This window comes from Perca fluviatilis, chromosome 19 (assembly GCF_010015445.1).
Source record: "Perca fluviatilis chromosome 19, GENO_Pfluv_1.0, whole genome shotgun sequence".
In the NCBI taxonomy this organism is placed as follows: Eukaryota; Metazoa; Chordata; class Actinopteri; order Perciformes; family Percidae; genus Perca; species Perca fluviatilis.
The window spans coordinates 10,422,587-10,441,258 of record NC_053130.1 but is presented as its reverse complement, the minus strand read 5'-3'; the positions used below and the strand labels follow the sequence as shown (position 1 = coordinate 10,441,258).

The window sequence follows — 18,672 nt, the reverse complement described above, 5'->3', positions numbered from 1 at the left end:
TGGTACCAAATACACTTATGAGCATCCCTATGTTCGAACATGGTGTTCGTTATAGACAATCCATGACTTGCACAGAAGTCCAACAATGAACAGCCACTCGGGTTTAGATCAGGGAGACCATTCCTCCCAATCACACCTCTCCATATGTCTCCATCATTGCCCACGTGCGTTGAAGTCCCCCAGCAGAACTACGGAGTCCCCCACTGGAACCGCATGCAGGACTCCATTCGAGGTCTCCAAGAAAGCAGAATACTCCAAACTTTTGTTTTGTGCATATGCACAAACAACAGTCAGAGTCCCCCCTCTCCCCCCACCCGTATGGCAGCGCACCCGACCCCAGCGGTTCCTCCTACAGGTGATGGGCCCATGGGATGGAGAGGGAGGTGCCACGTTGCTTCCTAGGGCTATGCCCGGCCGGGCTCCATGGCAAACCCGGCCACCAGGCTTTCTGTTGTCCCCTGTTTTGAGTCTTTATGCTGAGCTAAGCTAAGCTAATCACCTGCTGCCTCTTGCTTCATATTTAACAGACAAATGTGAGAATTGTATCAATCCTTTCATGTAAGTGTACACATATTTTCCAAAATGTCAAACTATTCCTTTTAAAACGTAGCAATGTCTTTCAGCTTTCTTACCCTGTTAATCCTCTCATGTCAGATTTATCTTGGAACTCCATGTGGGGAACCCAACCCATTGATTTTGGTAATATTTTATCACACCCTTACTAACTTAATTTACTAAGTTTAAATCCAACATACAGAAATCCCACTGTCTGTTCCTCAGATTTATCTTATAAGAATATGACATTTGGGTTATTTGTGGAACAAAATTATTGAAACATCTCTACTTTTTCAAAATCCCGACCTGACACCACATCTGTACTTTCCTCTCTTCTAACGTCCACTTTTCGACATTAAGGCAACGCTACTACCAACAGCGTTTTCACCACACACATTATGTAAATCGCAACAGGAAATTTCTCACTAAGCATTTATGCAGAAACAAGCCAGGGTTCATCTCGGGCCACTTCTGTAAAAAGTGTGTCCATGTGAGGAAGTCATTGTATCTATCCCATTGAAGCTTGAGCGTGAACAATTACTGACAAAGGTTGACACTTCCAAACATGCAGAGCAGTGACAAGGACACAATGACCCTCTATTAACATCCTATGTCTACTTTTGAGCAAGGCATCAAGAATGAACGAAACACGCTGCAGGGAAGTCACCCCAGCTTCTGCCATAACTTCTGCTTTTACTGTGTGTGTGTGTGTGTGTGTGTGTGTGTGTGTGTGTGTGTGTGTGTGTGTGTGTGTGTGTGTTCATGAAAATGTGCTGAATTTCCCTGACTTTTTTTTTGTTAATGCATGACTTCTTTTAATATATCTGCATAATGTCCTGTATTATTAGAAGGCTATATGAAGCATGGGAGAAAAAAAAAAGACAGACATCCTCTGCATGTGGCTGATGTGGATTTTCTTAGTAAATACTTTTTTATGGTATTTTTATAGTTCTATTTATTTATTGTGGCATATAGTTTTATGTGGTTTTAATCTATGGTTTCAGCTATTTATATCTTACAGTATGTTCTGTAATCAGTGTTTCTTGATTAGTATTCTGTAATTTCCATGATTTATGGATTAATAAATTGAACTTTGAAGCTTGGTGGTCAGTACGAGAACCAATCTGCATCATCCTCTTTTTGGCCACCCACATAATTGTACAGTGAATAAATAAATAAAACGGTATAATAGCTTACTTACAAATAAGTAGGTTTGATTTACACTGCTTGGACTCCCAGGTGGGTGGAAACAAGAACTTGAAGACCAATTGTAGTGAAGACATCCACCAGATAAATTCTCATGTAGAGACATTTACCTTGGATTTTCTGACACTGGAGATGGCTTTGTCAGTTTTGTCACTTTGGCTTTTGTCAGTCGGTTTACCACTTTGGTCCAACTGAAATATCTCAACAACTATTTCATAGGTAGTCATGAAATTATGTAGCCTACAGACATTCATGGTCCCCAAATGACAAATCCTAAACACTTTATGATATCCTAATTTTTCAAAGATTTAATTTGTCAAATTATTTGATTTATGACCAACCTGCAATGTATGCAGTTGCCATCAGCCTAGGCTACTTGGTGTTAGTTGCTAATTATCAAATGTTAGCATGCTAAGACGCTAAATTAAGATGGTTAATATGGTAAACGTTATCTGCTAAACATCAGCATGCTATCATGCCAATATTAGCATTTAGCTCAAAATACAGCCTTGTTAGGCAGAGTTGGAACAGGCCTCTAAGTCATTCTCTCTTTGGACCATCATAATGAAAACATTGAGTTCTTATTCAGAAATATTTACCTTTTTAAAGATGATTTTCAGACACGTTCGCTGTAGCCTACAGTATTTCCTACACTTCCAAGTCAAGTATACCAGTTAATGTGTGTACTTTGCAGTAGAAGCAGCCCAAGCAGCCCCCCATTGTTCATAAGGGTCAGTGATAGGTGTGTTTATACCGTCAAGCAATTCTTAAACGAAAGAATGTATCTATGTACTGTGAACATGGTATATATTCTATAACATAGATGGGGGAGGAAACAATACTTTGACCAATGGCTAAAAGCCAACTGGCCTTGTCTCGAGGCCCCACTGATAACGAATGTCAGATGTTTCCAGAGAGGTGTCTTCTGAAAGTAGAGTAAAGTTCATACGAGGTCTCCTGTCGAATCTTAGATGCCAGTCCTAAATGTTCAGATAAAGCTCAAATACATGTTATATAGAATGATCAAATAAAATAGGATGAAAATACACCTCAGTACATTTCACGTCTCCCTGTTTGTGTGTGGGATCCAGATTAATCACAGAGCTCCATTCATGACGAGGTTTCCCCTTGTGCAGTAGAGAGGGACGGACTGACAGGAGGTGGGTGTGACCAAAAAATACGAAAATGTATTACAGTGCAAGTCTCGCAACCACTTCAGTATGAATGGTGGAGCTGCTCAGGAAAACTCTGGTGCAGCAATTAAGAAAGTTAGTTAGGACAGACGCAGAGAGAGACAGAGACAGCGCACACATGGTTTCCTGACTGTGTTGATGATTTTTATTCTGCAGTGCAAAAGATTGAAAGTGAAAGAAAATGTGTCAGCGCTGGTGCAGATGTGCGCCTGTGTTGGCAGTTGGAAAAAGAAAAAGACGTGCAAAGTTTGCGCCTGACCGCCAGTGATGTGGGGTAAGTCAGAGAGTTCAATTTCTTTTATGAATTAAAACGCATTAAACTCCGTTAAGTTCTCCACTTCACAGCTGTGCGCTCTTCAAAGTTCAAACAAGGAAGCAGATTGTGACTTTGATAAAAACTCTGCATTCACTCAGGTTGAATTTGTGCGACTTCACAGCGATATTTCAACACGTTTTGCAAGTAGACACTGCAGAACTGATGGTAAGAATTCTTCAGAACTTCAGGGAGGTTTGAGGGCCGTGCATACTTCAGCTCACTCATGCGGAATGGGCGGTTTGTGCAAGATAAAAGGAAGTATGCGGTGTCAGACAGAGATAGTAACCCGGTCTTCCTCTTCCTTTTTGAATTTTTTAAAAACGTGATTGAATGACTTGAAACGTTTTTCTTTGACTTGGTTTTGCACCCTATCCGTATTTTGTATCCATGAATGAACCACACGCGTCAGAAGCAGCACCTGGGTATTATTAATATTCTTGTGACTTGTGTGAACTTCACTGATCTTTTTATAGTCTGATCCTTATCGGTATGGGAAGTTTGATTGGTGAGCGTCACCTCCTTGAGAGAGTCTTGCCAGAATCCAATGGGCGTCACTTACGAAGTCACTATGAGATGCTGCGTTCAGGTCCTCCATGAGTATGACTGCCTTTTTTTGTGTGCTCATACCTCAGAATTGAGACTTCAAAAACACAACTGATTGTGCTTTTGTTTAAACCATAATGACAAAACAAACTGACAAATGATGGTTTTTATCTGTTTAGAATGACGTACATTGTGCTGCAGCGTCAGAATAATGAAGAAAGAATCCGATGCATAGGCTAATTGAGTTTAATTTGAATGAAATTTGTGACAGCTGAATGTTACAGTGAAAAAACAAATGTAGATGTTGATAAGACATGTTCTCACTCTGCCTCGTCGGATTCAGGTTTTGCAATTGCACAGGACAGGTACTAATCACAATCCCGCCTCAAGGTCAATTTAGTAGTCGGTGCTTTCGATTGCATCACACAATCTTCCTCAGCGTTTTTTTTTTTCTTCTTTTACATTAACCCTACGAACTACAGGCCCCCTATACAACAATAATATTGTTGAAGCTGCCTGCACTTGGATGTAAGTTCCTTAACTGGAGGGCCTTGTCCTTGGAAATGGTAGTTTGCGTAAAAACTGAAGTCAAGTTCCACATACTAGGTTTTTCTTGGGCCTTCAACTGCATCTCACGTCATCTTCCATTAGACGATGACATCTAAGCAAGTGCTATCCACTGATTAAAACCGTGAGATGCAGTTGTAAGCTCTGGAAGTCTAAGGTCCTCTTTTTCTTTGTGAAGGATTGATTTATCATTACAGCACTACAATTACAACTCAAATTAAGGTGACATTTCAGTCATTTGTTGGCTCAGATTTGTCACATTGTTTTAATATTTCCAACATTATCTGAACTCATTATCACACTGCAAAGAATATTTCCTTCATTTGTTTTCCTAATAATGACACAACCTGGTGTAAATGCACAACCTTTCTCTTATTTTCAATTCTTAAGAAATGTCTTAGTTCCGTTTCCTGCAGAACTTCAAATATTCGAGGAAATAGCCTGAGATGACAGATGAAATTTCTATAACCTTTTTTTGCACATTCACCACCTTTTCTCCACCATTTGGACTCATTAAAAGTAAAGATGTAGATGAACTGTGTGTGTGTGTGTGTGTGTGTGTGTGTGTGTGTGTGTGTGTGTGTGTGTGTGTGTGTATGTTATGTGTATGTGTTTGTGTGTGTGTGTGTGTGTGTGTGTGTGTGAGAGAGAGAGAGTTTCATAATGTGTGACATGGGGTTTCCCGGCCCGTTTCCTCCATTCATGTGGCTGGAGACAGAAGTATAGAGCTGTCAACCCGGATGTGAGCTGAATATTCAGTAAGTGTGTTTAAGGGAAAGAGAGTGTGTGTGTGTGTGTGTGTGTGTGTGTGTGTGTGTGTGTGTGTGTGTGTGTGTGAGAGACACAATAGGAGGTAGTGTGTTTGCATGTTTTATTTATACAACCTTTATTTAAAGAGGCTTGTTCTTTAGTGTGTGTGTGTGTGTGTGTGTGTGTGTGTGTGTGTGTGTGTGTGTGTGTGTGTGTGTGATATAAAGACAGCAGCACAGTCATTTCCTCATTGCTTCCTAGTGACCTCTGCAGCACAAGCTTCCTCTTGTCACTTTTTGGCACCGACACAAGATGACGGATCCCAATACTTGTAAATCGGAAAGACAAGTCGCATTATGCGCAACCAGCTGTGATTTCTTTGTAGTTATTCCACCTGCTGCTCAAAACAAGTTAAAGGGCTTAAGATAATCTAGGACTTTTATCGATTCATTGAAAAACCCCAGTGGGTACTTTGGTCTGTAGTTCACACAAATATCTATTAGAGATGTATTTTATAATCATGGAATCATAATCCTGTGTTTAAAATAAAATGTAATATCTGTCGTACAATCGTCCTCTGTTGTTGAGCTTGTGAAATGCCTTTAGGGGGCAGTGTTACTGCAAAACAATGTGCAGCCTAAAACATGTTTTTAACACAAAAATCTGAGCAGCTGGCAAAGTAATCGGAGGCATTGAGGAGTCAGTAATCCTATCAAACCGCAAACGCATGTTATAGTAATTCAAAATTACTTAAAGGCCTGGTTACCACCACACAGGTGTTTTCACTTATTTTACATACTGTAGACCTCTTCTCAGGTGTGTTTGGGAGTTAACAGACTGTTTGACATCTCCCTCTTTAGTCCTTTTACACAGCAGATATTTTGGCTTGTCATAGTAGGGAAAGCACAGGTGTTACTAACAACATTAACAGTGGTGTCGCAGTAAAGCTGTGACAGTGAGCCAGCATGCACAGCATCAGGACTCTGAAGCTGAAGCTCATCAGCTGAAAATCATTCCATTTAGTATTTACGCCTGTCCTTTTCCTACTGTGTCATGTAAAACTGTCTTCAGATGAAAAAGATATTTTAAGGTAGGATGAACTTAAACTATTGGTAAAAAAAAGTTTGGTGATCTCCATGTATTTCCCAGAATAGCTCCGCCCATCCTGATCCGTGTGTAATGGCAAGAATACAAGAATATGGAAAGACCTGCGGAGGCGCGGGACCTTAAAACAACAGTGTGACATTTGGAAATACTTTCTTTCGCTTAACAAACATTTTGACTTTGTGTCATTTGTTGTGTTACTTGTTGGTCTTATACATAGTTGAATCCTTTTTCAAGCCAAAATATCAGGCATTCGCTGGTTCCAGGATTTGCTGCTTTGGTTCATTTGCTATATCTATTAATAATTGAATAGTCAATTAATCAATAGTGAAAATAATTGTCATTTGCAACCCTACTGGCATGACTTATAAAATGAAATCATTAAAGTTGTGCTTTTATCTGCAATGAGGAAGGTCTATTTAGGTTGAGGATGTGTTAGCTTAGCACAAAGACTTGAACTGGGAAAGCAGCTAGCCTAATTATTCCCCATTTAAAACCTCTTCCAACTTTATTATTTTTTTAAACCTTGTGTATGTTCGCTAAATATAGAAATAAAATCACTTAATATACTCTAGATGTGTCTATTTCTGGAGTATAAAGCCATAAGGAAGGGAATTAATTTACCATAGTGAAGTCACATCTTAATCGCAGTAAAGGAAGCCCTCCACTTTAGCTGTTGTGTCGGTGAGCATGGAAATAAATACAAAGTAGGAACTGATTATGGGCTTCTCTGTGTGCTGTTCCTCCGTATAGACAAATTAGAGGAAATGTACACGAGATGTTGCTATGGAGACACAGGCAGAAGCAGAGAAAGGTGAGAGTTCAAAAGTGGGAAGTTCATTTCATGTTGAACTTCATCCGTCACAGCCAGGTGAGATTCAAGTTCAAGTGATATTTAGTTCAATTTATCGTCCCTTTGTACGTTGACTGATTTGATACAGGAAGAAGAACCTGATTAAATCTAAATAATTAACAATCTGCTACAGCAGAAAGTGAAAGCATGTTGAAAGCCTGACCATGACAAAACTTAAAGCTGCAGTAGGTAAGATTGTGAAGAGCCAGGACTTTGCCAACAAATTTGAACATGGACAACTTCTCAGTCCCTCCCCCCTTTCTGCTGCAGCCCAAACCGTCTCCTAAGCCCCTCCCACACAAGGGAGTTTGACAGAACTGCCGGCATGTCAGACAGACAACATTTTCAATAACTAAACACTAACACAATGTTAACTTTACTCACCAACAGTAAAACGATGCTAACTAGCAGGCTACCGTTAGCCATTTCAGCATCATATCAGACCGACCACTGTGCTAACGTTACTATCATCCTCACCAACGTAGCTTTGTGGACTTTTGACTACTAATAACCAAGTGAAAGATAAATCACTCATGGTAATTATGTTACCTGTTGAGAAGAAATGTGGCTACATCTTCATCGTACTTCAGATCTTTAAAATCCTACAGCCACGCCACCTCTGAAAAGCCACTCCATTATTCACAGAGTTTTGGAAAACTTTTCTGCAGCTCGTGCCCGGGAAGGGGGAGGGGAGAACGCTATATATGCGTGTACGTGCCTGAGCAGTGATTGACAGGCAGATAGACCACCCCTGTGGCCCTGATTGAAGAAAATCGACCGGGAGCGGTGGAATTTTGCCAATGGCACTACAGGCTGTAGGAGGTGCCAGAGGAGCTGTCTTTTTTTTTTTACATAATTCATGTAGTTCTACTGGAACACAGGGTCAGTTTCAGCAAATATGACAGAAAGTTAGTTTTATAAGACTTATCTACTGCATCTCTAAGTTAATGTTACATAGCTATGCCTCTTTCCTGCCATGCTTGGTGAGATCTGGGGAAATTCAAAGTTGAATCCAGCACACTGTTGATCAAAAGCTGGAAAAAAGGCTACAGACAGTAGGTCAGAAAAAGAACAAAGATAGTGTTGTCACAATTCCATCCAGTGTCGCACTACAGCAAACTGAAGTCGTAACAAACCAAAGGTGTTCCGCGATGTAAAATTACTGTCTGGTGGCTTTGTGGAGAGAATACATGGATATAACTGCTTCAGTTCACTGTCGAAAAGGGCTGTCTGATAGCAAGGTAAAACAGTAAAGATATTCTAAATATAGCGTAAAATTAAACCAATATAGATTTATTTTTTTAGGTGGCAAAAATACTTATTGCTGTGTGGCCCGTAAGTTCCGTATGGGTACTCCTGTCTGCTTCTCCAAACTGGGGACCTACCGACCTGACCGCCATCTACTGTAGGATAAGTACCTCATATGACCCCACTTCAAAATATCCAAAACTATCTCTTAAATTTAAACTGCATTAACTGCTTTTTGAGCCACTTGTGGGCAACAAAAACAAGCTGTAAACACAATGGCATATTATCACGTTTTAAGTTGATGCCGTTGAACTTCCTTTTAGCTCTAGTTTTGGTCTCCACCAACTCCTGAAGGAAATCCCAGTCTCTTTAGCTGCTAAATGCTACACTATGTTCATCAGCTAGTCACTAACTGTGTCTGTCTACCGTTTGGTGCTGGGCAGGTTGTGTACTGTTGGTGCATTAGAGCTTTTTTTAAAAACTAAAAACGGCTGCCTGTTGTGGCTGGAAAAGAAAAGGCTGCAGCCGTAAAACCAAAACAATAAGCTGAAAGATGCTAAAGCGCTCTGTAGAGCTGAGGAGAACTGCAGAGTCGGGTGATAATTCTCTGTGCTTCGCTTCAGCATGCAGTCATCAGATGTCTTTAGAGGCTACTCCTGCTCTTTATGTTGCAGAGAGAGAGACAGATGCAAACTACAGATTATTCAAATGAAAGTAAACCTTGTGTCTATTTGTGCAGCGACAAATACAAATGAGGAGGCAGCTTTTACATCGCACACGCATACTGAAATTGGCTCCAGTCATCTCATCTCACTGCCACAGTTGTAGTCCTTATGTGTCTCATTGGTCGAAATACAAGTGAATTAGAGCTGCTACTTTACGGAGGGATGATATTGACTTTTAACCGTACCAATGCTAAATACCTCAAAAAACTAACTTTTGCAACTTCACCTCCATTTTTATGTTCTCACTTCAGTTGAAGGAGTACCTTGTTCCTCTGTGAGTTCCTGCTGTTTTACCACCTTGGTTCTTATGAAACCTTTTTTCTGAACCACAGTGGATAAAGTCACAGATGCAAAGTGGGTTGTCTTGACGCTTTACCACTCTCTCAGCAGCCATGTTTCACTTCCAGCAGTAGTAGTTTCGGTGGAGTGTTTTGGGGTCTCATTACGGTCTTAAAGGAATAGTAAGACATTTTGGAAAATATGCTTATTAGCTCTGTTGCTGTGAGTTAGATTAGAAGATGGATACCACGCTCATGTCTGTTCATTTAGTATGGAGCTAGAGCCGGGAGACAATTAGCCTAGCATAGCTTAGCATAAAGACTGGAAGCAGGGGGAAACTGCTAGCTACAGTAGCTTCAACATGAATTTACCATAAGGTTGCCAGGAAACCAGCAGAGACTCCAGAAATTCACTGCACTTGGATGCTGTTCTTTGGGAAAGTGTTACAGCACATAACTACCCAAAAACTATGTTTTCTTTTTGTGTAAGAACAAAAACTAAATATAATAATGAGCTTAGAGGTAGTGCTAGGTTTGTTTTTAAACTTTAGTTGTAAATTATAAGCTCTAAAAGTTCTCAGATCCTCTTAAAACCCTAAGGAATCTCCAGTGTCACAGGTATGGCCATTGCCATGGTGATAAGACTTTGATTGACAGTATTCTTGACTCTGCATTGGAATCAGTTGAGAATACACTAAGTGTGCAGTGTGTATTACCACAGTGCATGTTAATGCACACACACACATGCGTCACTGACAGCACAGGGACAGTAGCACTTTCTCTTCTGTCGCTGTCAAGTGTCGATTTTGACATGACACCCGTCAGGCAAAAAAACCCTCTTATCTCCAACATCTAACTTTTCAGGAACTGATAACAAGCCGCCTTGTTTGTAGCTCAACAGGCAATGTGTTGCATATTTCAGATTAGCAAATGGGCTTTGAACATTTTCTGAGAGCCTGAGGGTTTGTGAGAAACAAGATCCTGTTACTGAGGTTAAAACATGAAAACCACAAAATTTGTTTTATGCAAATTTCACACGACAAGAGCATTGGTTCAGTAAGGGTTTGTGTGTGTGAAGGAGTGTAGAGGAATGTGTCTATATATGTGTATGGGAGTATTTTAGGCTCGTTTGTGTGAATTTTATGAGGTTGTTTGTGCAAATGTATGACTAAGTGGGTGCAGTGAGTTTGCATACCTGTCGCTCCTGTGGCCAGCTGTATCCTTTTATCATTTTATTTTGTAGGAACAGTCAAAGTACAGTGGGTTTGGTTTGGAAGCAAGCTGATCAGTCTAACCTGTCAGCGGAATTCCTGTCTTATCACACTTTTCATACATGCATACATATACTGTATGTATGTATGTATGTATGTATGTATGTATGTATGTATGTATGTATGTATGTATGTTTTAAAATCTTATCAGCTGATAACTTGCAGGACATAAAGTTTAGGGGGGTGGCTGTCTTATCACTGGTGTGTGTCACTGTACCTCCACCTAGGAGGGTGGAAACAGAGGGTTGTGTTTTCATTCCGGTCTGCTTCTTAGAGAGATGTCTCAGAACGTTTCAGATTTGGCTGCACAGAGAACAAGAAATCTGCAAGAAATCTAGCTCATGTGAAAAAATCTGGAGCTGTGCTAAGATCACAGCTGTTCAGGCTAAAAAGAGCCATAAAAGGTGAAATGTTTTTGATGAATAATTAGAAACAATAAGCAAACATGCAAGAAAATTACTTTCAGGTAAGAGCGTTTTCTTTATAGATTGTAAAAGTTGCAGTGGAGACTTGCAGGGGGAGCAGATGGAAGCAGAATGCAGTGCATGTATGCATAGTTGTTTTTTCTTTATAGCATAGCCCAGCGGAAAGGACTTGGAAGGCTGCAGTTTTGCTTGTTGCAGAGTTCTTCTGTTTCTCTTGAGGTTTGGACTCTTGCTTGTATACAGCAATTGGACAGTGAGACCATCAGGAACTTGTCTCTTTTGATTTTCAGTTCAGTCAGAGAATCATTTTCATACCTTAAATAGGTAACACTCCCATGTCTGTTATCAGTGCTTGAACTTTGAAACAAATCCTCTTCCTGATTTGGTTGTGAATTGCTCTCGTCAGAATTGTAGCAATAACTGTTCACTCACACCCATAATACACAAAGGTGTGTGTGCGCAGGTTTTGTGGGGCGACTACACTGGCTTACAGTTGAAGCTACTGGTTTACAGTAAGATGCTGTGCACCTGGGGGGCTGGACGATGTGTGACAGTTCTTGTGTAGACGCCACTGAGGGGTTAACTGTCTCACACTGTGCAGTTTGTCGCTAACGGCTGCCACGAGTGCACCGTATACTACTACAGTGGGGTTTTTAGTCAGCTACTGGTTTCCAGTAAAGACCTGCACCCAGTGGGTTCACAGCAGAGGAAGTGGTGGTGGAGCCTGAAACTGTACAGAAAATGTTACCATGCATCAATTGCTTATCTTTTCATGCAAAATGTTTTTTGCCTCACATGCATTTACATGTCTGCCTTTATTCAATTGAGCTGATGCTAAAGCAACTTCCTGTGAGCATACACAGTGAAAGAAAAGGTCAAAGGTCAAAACTACAGCACACTACAATGAACAGAACAAATATGCCTGTTTTATGCATATTGCATTATGCAATTCTCATAATTCCTTTCTTAAAACAGTTTTTATGTCACAAAAGTGACCAATAAAGAATCTGACCTGAATGTTCTGACAGTAAATAAGTAAAGTTTAATGTTTGAAAAGCCTCAACAGTATAAAACATTCTAATATCTTTTTTGATCTGCTACATTACCTCATTTTACTTCGTGAATGGATGTGGAGCCAATGTCACCACTTCGTGCTGTACAGAGGCTTGTATCACCACCTAGTGGAAAAGCACAGACATGACGCTAATTGTAGGGGTCCACATCCGAATCTCCCATAAACATCTGCACACTGTAGTTGGCTGCTGCAGCAAAGTAAAAAGACAGCAGGTTAACATGAATATATTAAAATAGGTTTATTAGTAGGATTAGAAAGGTAAAACCTTTCAACATGCTGTTAAAAACCAAATAATAAGAGAGTGTAAATAATCTTGTTCTGGGCATTTTTCACTATACTCTGACATCTCAGACTTAATGACTAATTCATTGATAAAAACAATTGTCAAATCATTTGTTTCAGACCTACACTCCACTGCCCAGGTTTTCAGAGCGAGATGAGTCAGCCAACCTTTCAGCCTAAAACCTACAAGACTCTGCCTCCACCTGCTGTTTGAGTTTGAAAGATGCTGAATTTCTTTTTTAATTGCTTTCAACCCATAAATCACTCCTTGAAATGTATCTTTAAAAAGCCTTTTGTTAATGTTAACCACAATTTTATATTTCTCCAGTTATTTTCATCTTATTTTATTGTAATATATGTTCTTGTAGTTGCTGGATTTTATTTGTCTCATTGCTAATATTTGTAGTCTTCTACCTAGCGGGCCTTTGGACCTTTAAAGCTGCATTGTGTAAGAATGTATCCCATCTAGCGGTGAAATTGTATATGACAACCAACTGAATATTACTTTCTAGCCCCTTCCATTCCGAGTGCGTTTTAACTCCTACGGTGGCCGTATGCCAAGATTAACATGGCTTCCAGTACGACTTTGTTAACTTTAGAAAACAATTACAAATTGCATTTAGTTATCATTTAGTTATTTAGTCAGTTAACATGTAAAATGAAGAATAGTTTTATGTTTTTGTTATTTTGGTACCATTTCATAGCTAACATCAGCTATCAGGTTCCCAAACGAATGCAAGCCAATATTGGTAAAGTATCAGTGCTATCGTTATTCTGTATATTGTACGAGATTAATAGTGTAAGGCAATGTTTACAGCGTAGGCTACACATTTTTCTCTGTGAGCAGAGTCAGAGATCAGTTGATGCAACAGAGATGCGAGGGAAAGCTAAAGGAAGAGGGAAAGGTAAAGAAAAACCAAAAGACAGAGCCGGTGGCAGTGCATCGGTGAGACCTCCTAGGCAAAGAAAAACTAAAGAGACTCTCCAAAGATGACGAGGAGAGAGTGGAAGTCCTTCAAAGACAAAGGAGAGAAACAACGGAGGTTTGTGTTTTTAATATATTTCTCTGAGCAGTATGAACAATGTAAATGAAACCGAAATTAGCTGTCAGTATCTCCATCGTTTCCATGCAGCTGTTCTAGCTGTAGCCTAGTCAGTGTTACAACTACAGTTGTTGTCTGCCACGGAAATCACGACGTTATGCACAACCATACTATGCTATAGTAAGCCAAGCAACTATAAAACTTTGAATTTACTCAAATAGGCTGAATTACCTGTCGAGAAGAAAGCAGGCAACTTCGCTGTCCCTTAAAATCCTTGCTCCTCCATCTTGGAAAAGCCACTCCAATATTACCTTTGGTCTTGTTGTTTTGCCTGTCGCGTTGTCGTTTTAATTCTCTTTTTCGCTTTCTTGGCGACTCCGTTACATGTCAGTAATCTCCCCCTGGCATTCATCACAGTGCCGCTGAGTGTAAAAGCGTGAAAGGCGGAGCTTGAATTTCCAGGTATGTCCCTCTTTGGTCAATGTATTTTAAAGATGGAGGCGAAACATGGCTGCCGCCATTCGAGCGACTCAATCGTAAGTATTCCGAATGGGCAGATTCTACGCTTATGAGAATACTTTGATTAGTTGGTGGAAGTAATTACACATGAATGAGCACATATTTGTGAAAGAACAAAGGGGGTTTTGCTAAGAATAAACTCAAAATAACACAATGTAGCTTTAAGACAATTAAGTCAAGCAAATTTTAATTAATTATTTGTTTATTTAATACAGATACAGATTGCTACATAAGTAGAAGCAGTGCAGCAGTTATGTATAGAGGGTGTCTAGCTAAAGCTAATATGCTGTCCCTGGTTACGCTTTTAAATTCAGGTTAAAACAGCAAAACGAATAAGTGAATAAAACAAACTGTTAGGCTATTTGATGTGAATATGTATGTGTATGTATTGTAGATGACTGTATATACATCAGAAAAATAAGTGAGATTGTGTGTGTATGAGTGTAAGTTTATGTGTACTGTATATACCGTATATTAGTATGTTAAGCATACATATAATTGTTTAAGTATCCTTGAGCAAGACACTAAATCACTACAAGTCTAGGACTGTGGTTTCAATTGCTGATCTCTCATCTCATCTTTGTGGAAGGCAGTTCATCATGATCAATAAACTCCCGCTTCTACCGATTACAGGTTTACCTGGGAGAAATTTTAATACAAATATTACTGTATAAATCAGCTCTGAGGTAGAATTAATAATAATAATAATAATAAATTGAATTTATATAGCGCTTTTCAAAGACTCAGTCGCTTAAGAATGAAGCAGTAACAGAGTAGAAAATAAACTAAAAGTTATTTAAGAAACTATTTTTAATTCACAGAAATATTATTTCATAAACCGCACAGAAGTAAGTAAGTAAGTAAACTTTATTTATATAGCACCTTTCACAGACTAGAGGGGTCACAAAGTGCTTTACAGAAGGAACAAATAAAAAGAAACAACAAATTATGCTTGTCTAAAAAGATGTCTTTAGGTGTTTCCTAAAAGTTTCAACAGAGTCCAAGGCTCTCAAGGATAAAGGGAGAGAGTTCCAGAGCCTTGGGGCCACCACTGAAAAGGCACGATCACCTCTTGTTTTAAAACGTGTTCTGGGAACAGTTAAAAGGTTTTGACTTGAAGACCTCAGAAAGCGACCAGAAGTGTGTGCGTGCAATAGATCCTGGATGTAAGAGGGAGCTTGGCCATGCAAGGCTCTATAAGTAATGATTCAAATTTTAAAATGCACTCCAAAACCAATAGGTAGCCAGTGAAGAGCCTTAAGCACAGGAGTAATGTGCGTATGTCCTGCTGGTCTTAGACAAAAGTCTTGCTGCTGCATTCTGTACAACTTGCAATTTGTCCATGGAAGATTTGTTTAATCAAGTGTAGAGTACATTGCAATAATCCAAACGAGAGGAAATGAAAGCATGAACAAGCATCTCCATCTCTTTCTTAGAAACCACAGATCTAATCTTAGCAATGTTCCTGAGATGGAAAAAAACAGGAATGAACCACAGATTTCACATGACCGTTAAAACACATAGATTTGTTAAAAATGACACCCAGATTTCCCACAACATTACAGTCAGAGTTATAGAGCCTCAATGGCCTGCCTAATCTTAGGGGTGATGTTGTCAGGAGCAAAAATCATCACCTCAGCTTTGTCTGAATTTAGTTGCAGAACATGCCTTTTCAAGGCAATGAAGATATATTTTCATGCTGCACTGAAGTCAATATGAAAAATATGAATTTAATAAATCTATCCACAAAATGTCATTGTCTAAGTCAGTTTTAGGAGCTAAACATCTCACGGAGTACTAAAAAGTGTAAAGTACTCACCCAGATCAGAGACAAAAGAGTAACCGTTAGCTGTCATGTGGGTCCTGGTTGTTGCCAGAGGAGGGCAGTGGTTCCCATAGTGTGTGTGTGTGTGTGTGTGTGTGTGTGTGTGTGTGTGTGTGTGTGTGTGTGTGTGTGTGTGTGTGTGTGTGTGTGTGTGTGTGTGTGTGTGTGTGTGTGTGTGTGTGTGTGTGTGTGTGTGTGTGTGTGTGTGTGTGTGTGTGTGTGTGTGTGTGTGTGTGTGTGTGTGTGTGTGTGTGTGTGTGTGTGTGTGTGTGTGTGTCCGTGTGTCCGTGTCCGTGTCCGTCCTCCAGCACACCATCAGTGGATTCTTTCAACCGCTGTCATTTCCAGAGGGTGCACGTTTGAAACCCCGCCCCCTAAGGAATGGGTGGTATTGATTGGTTGGCGGGTGTCAGCTGGCGGTATTGATTGGCATACTTAAAAACAATGTGGGAGAGCAGTGAGAAGCAGTCTGGTTTTGGTTCACACAGTAGATGAGCTCAGTGAAAGCAGAGACAGGTGTGTGTGTGTGTTCCCTTTTATAGTGAATATTGATTGGGCGCTGCAGTTGGAATTTTCCAGTATGTATGGGAAAGAATCTCCAATCAAATGCCGCACACTGTCCTTTGCCTCATTTTTGTCAGCGTGCAGTATTACTAAGATGGAGACATGCTGCCCTGTCTTTTGGTATGACTGGGTTTTTGACTGACTGAACGTTATGTTGGAGCGCAAAATGTAAATGTCAGACAGAATGGAAACTTTGGCTTTTGTTTGTTTCATATCAGAAAGTGGAAATCAGATGCTTCCTCCACTCTCTAGACTCTAGAAAAAAAGTCATGTCATCAAATGCCTTCTTTTGTCCAACCAACAGTCCAAAAATAGATAGTCAATTTACCGTAATATAAATGTTCTCACATTTGAGAACCTGAAACCATATTTGGCATTTTTGTTTGAAAAATTACTTAAATGGTTAATTGTTTATTCAAATAATTGCTGGTTCATTTTCTATCAATTACTTAATCATTTAATCGACTAATGGTTGCAGCTCTTATTTACACTTTGTAACAGTGACTAAGAAAAGAGTATTTGTGTTTTAAGTCATGTCTGGCAGATTCCCAGTTCACTATAGACAGAGACACCGATCCAGTTCATCAGATTAGTTATTTTATTATTTCAATGACTGAGTCACTATTATACCCTCGGCGGGGACAAAGACATCCCACCTGCAGCAGCAGCAACCCAGGTGGTCTCACTCAGGCATTTATCAGTGAAAACATACACATTTTCTCTCTTTCTGTCACACACACTCAGCCCACAGGACCACACACAAATCTGGGAATACACACAAATGCCTCCCACACTAATGCAAACTCACATGATGCAGACATTGGCAGCTCTATGTAGGCTCCCACATCCATGCAGGATAACCCCCTGAGGGGAAAATCCCTCACACCCCCCATGTCTGTCCATGTGTCTCGGTAGGCTAATCAGAAACACAAAAGCGTCTCAGTGTACCACCTGGAAACAAATAGTGTTCAGACTCAAGAAGAGGTGAGTCAGATCGTCTGCTCCTTCTGACTCATGACTTAGACCCAGACCGGACTGAAGGAGACTGAGGGAATGTGGGAGGAAAGGCAAGGGAGGTGGGGCAGGGAATTAATTTAGCAGTGGCAGACAAAATAGAATAGACAGTACAGTGCAATACATGCCTGAGGCAATGATAAGTTGTTGTTAAGATTGTCTTGATGATCATTTTGGAGGCAGTATACTGCTTTTTGTTGCCCCGAAACCTGTTGCTATAACATGGAGGACTTCTGTACTGTATTGATACATGTTTTTATTTTGTCCGCCCCTGTGCATAGTGAATACATATACTGTGACAAAAAAGAGAGATACATTAAATGGGTGTGTGGGTGCTAGTCGATTCCCACTAGTTGTGAAGTCTCAGAGTCTTCCTGCCCAACAGTATTTCCATGGTAAACATCAGACAAATTGTTCCACTTTACGTCACCGCACTAACCAGTAATGAAAAAGTCATAGTTTAGAGGACAAAGGGGGAAGTGTTGTTTTGAGGAGGTGGAAAGGACTGGTAGAGTGACAAATGGATGGAAATGATTTCTGCTGAAATAAACTTCAACATGTAATAATTTTAAGAAGCTAACTCAGATATAGTGCTATTCAAGATTAGCTTGTTGCGTAAGCTGATATTGTGTTTGTCACCAAAGTTACAGTACAGTTGTCTTCTCATTCTGAGCAGGAAGTTAAAGACAGCAAAGTTGACAATTTCTTTTTTTTTTTTTAAATGTATAATCAATTTTGCAGGCATCATGCATTTAATTAGCCTAGAAATCTAGACGCACCCTAGCGGCAGCAAATGTAATTTGCAGCCAGGGGGGTCTAGGCACTCTCCGTTGGAAAAACCTAACTCTAGTCAGGCCAATCACATCGTGTATAGAGTCGGTGGGCGGGCTTATGGCTGCTGCTGCTGGGAACCAAGGGGGTAAGCTTCGCTTCAGAACTCGAACCTCCGATGGCGCCATTTTGTTGCTGCAAAGGTATCACCTCCTGTTAGCATTCCACTGACCACCATTTTTTTTTTACGTCACTTGACTGCGAATAACTTTACATCTGAAGCGTTTAAAGACTCTATTTGTCCATTGTTTAGTTCTAAAGAAACACGACAATGTATAAAAGGCTCCATTACCTTGTACCTCATGTTATGGCTCCGGAGCAGATGTTTTTGTAAAAATAGGCTAACGATTGTGTCATAACCAAGTGACTTACTGTCGCACAGTAGAGGAATTACCGTATAGTACAGGAGAAGCTCGCAGGCAGTTTCGACTTACATTAGCTGTTTAGGTTTAATTGCTAATGTTAACTAGCATGTTACGTAGCAA

At 40.1% G+C, this 18,672-nt stretch overlaps 1 long non-coding RNA gene across 2 annotated transcripts in view; it reads left to right on the top strand.

Moving 5' to 3' along the window:
* The first annotated feature begins 2,968 nt into the window (after positions 1–2,968).
* LOC120547508 overlaps positions 2,969–18,672 on the top strand; it is an 87,467-nt gene continuing 71,763 nt past the window's right edge. For both annotated transcript variants that reach the window (XR_005637069.1, XR_005637070.1), the window contains exon 1: positions 2,969–3,228. This is a non-coding gene — a long non-coding RNA (uncharacterized LOC120547508). The remainder of the gene's footprint in view (positions 3,229–18,672) is intronic.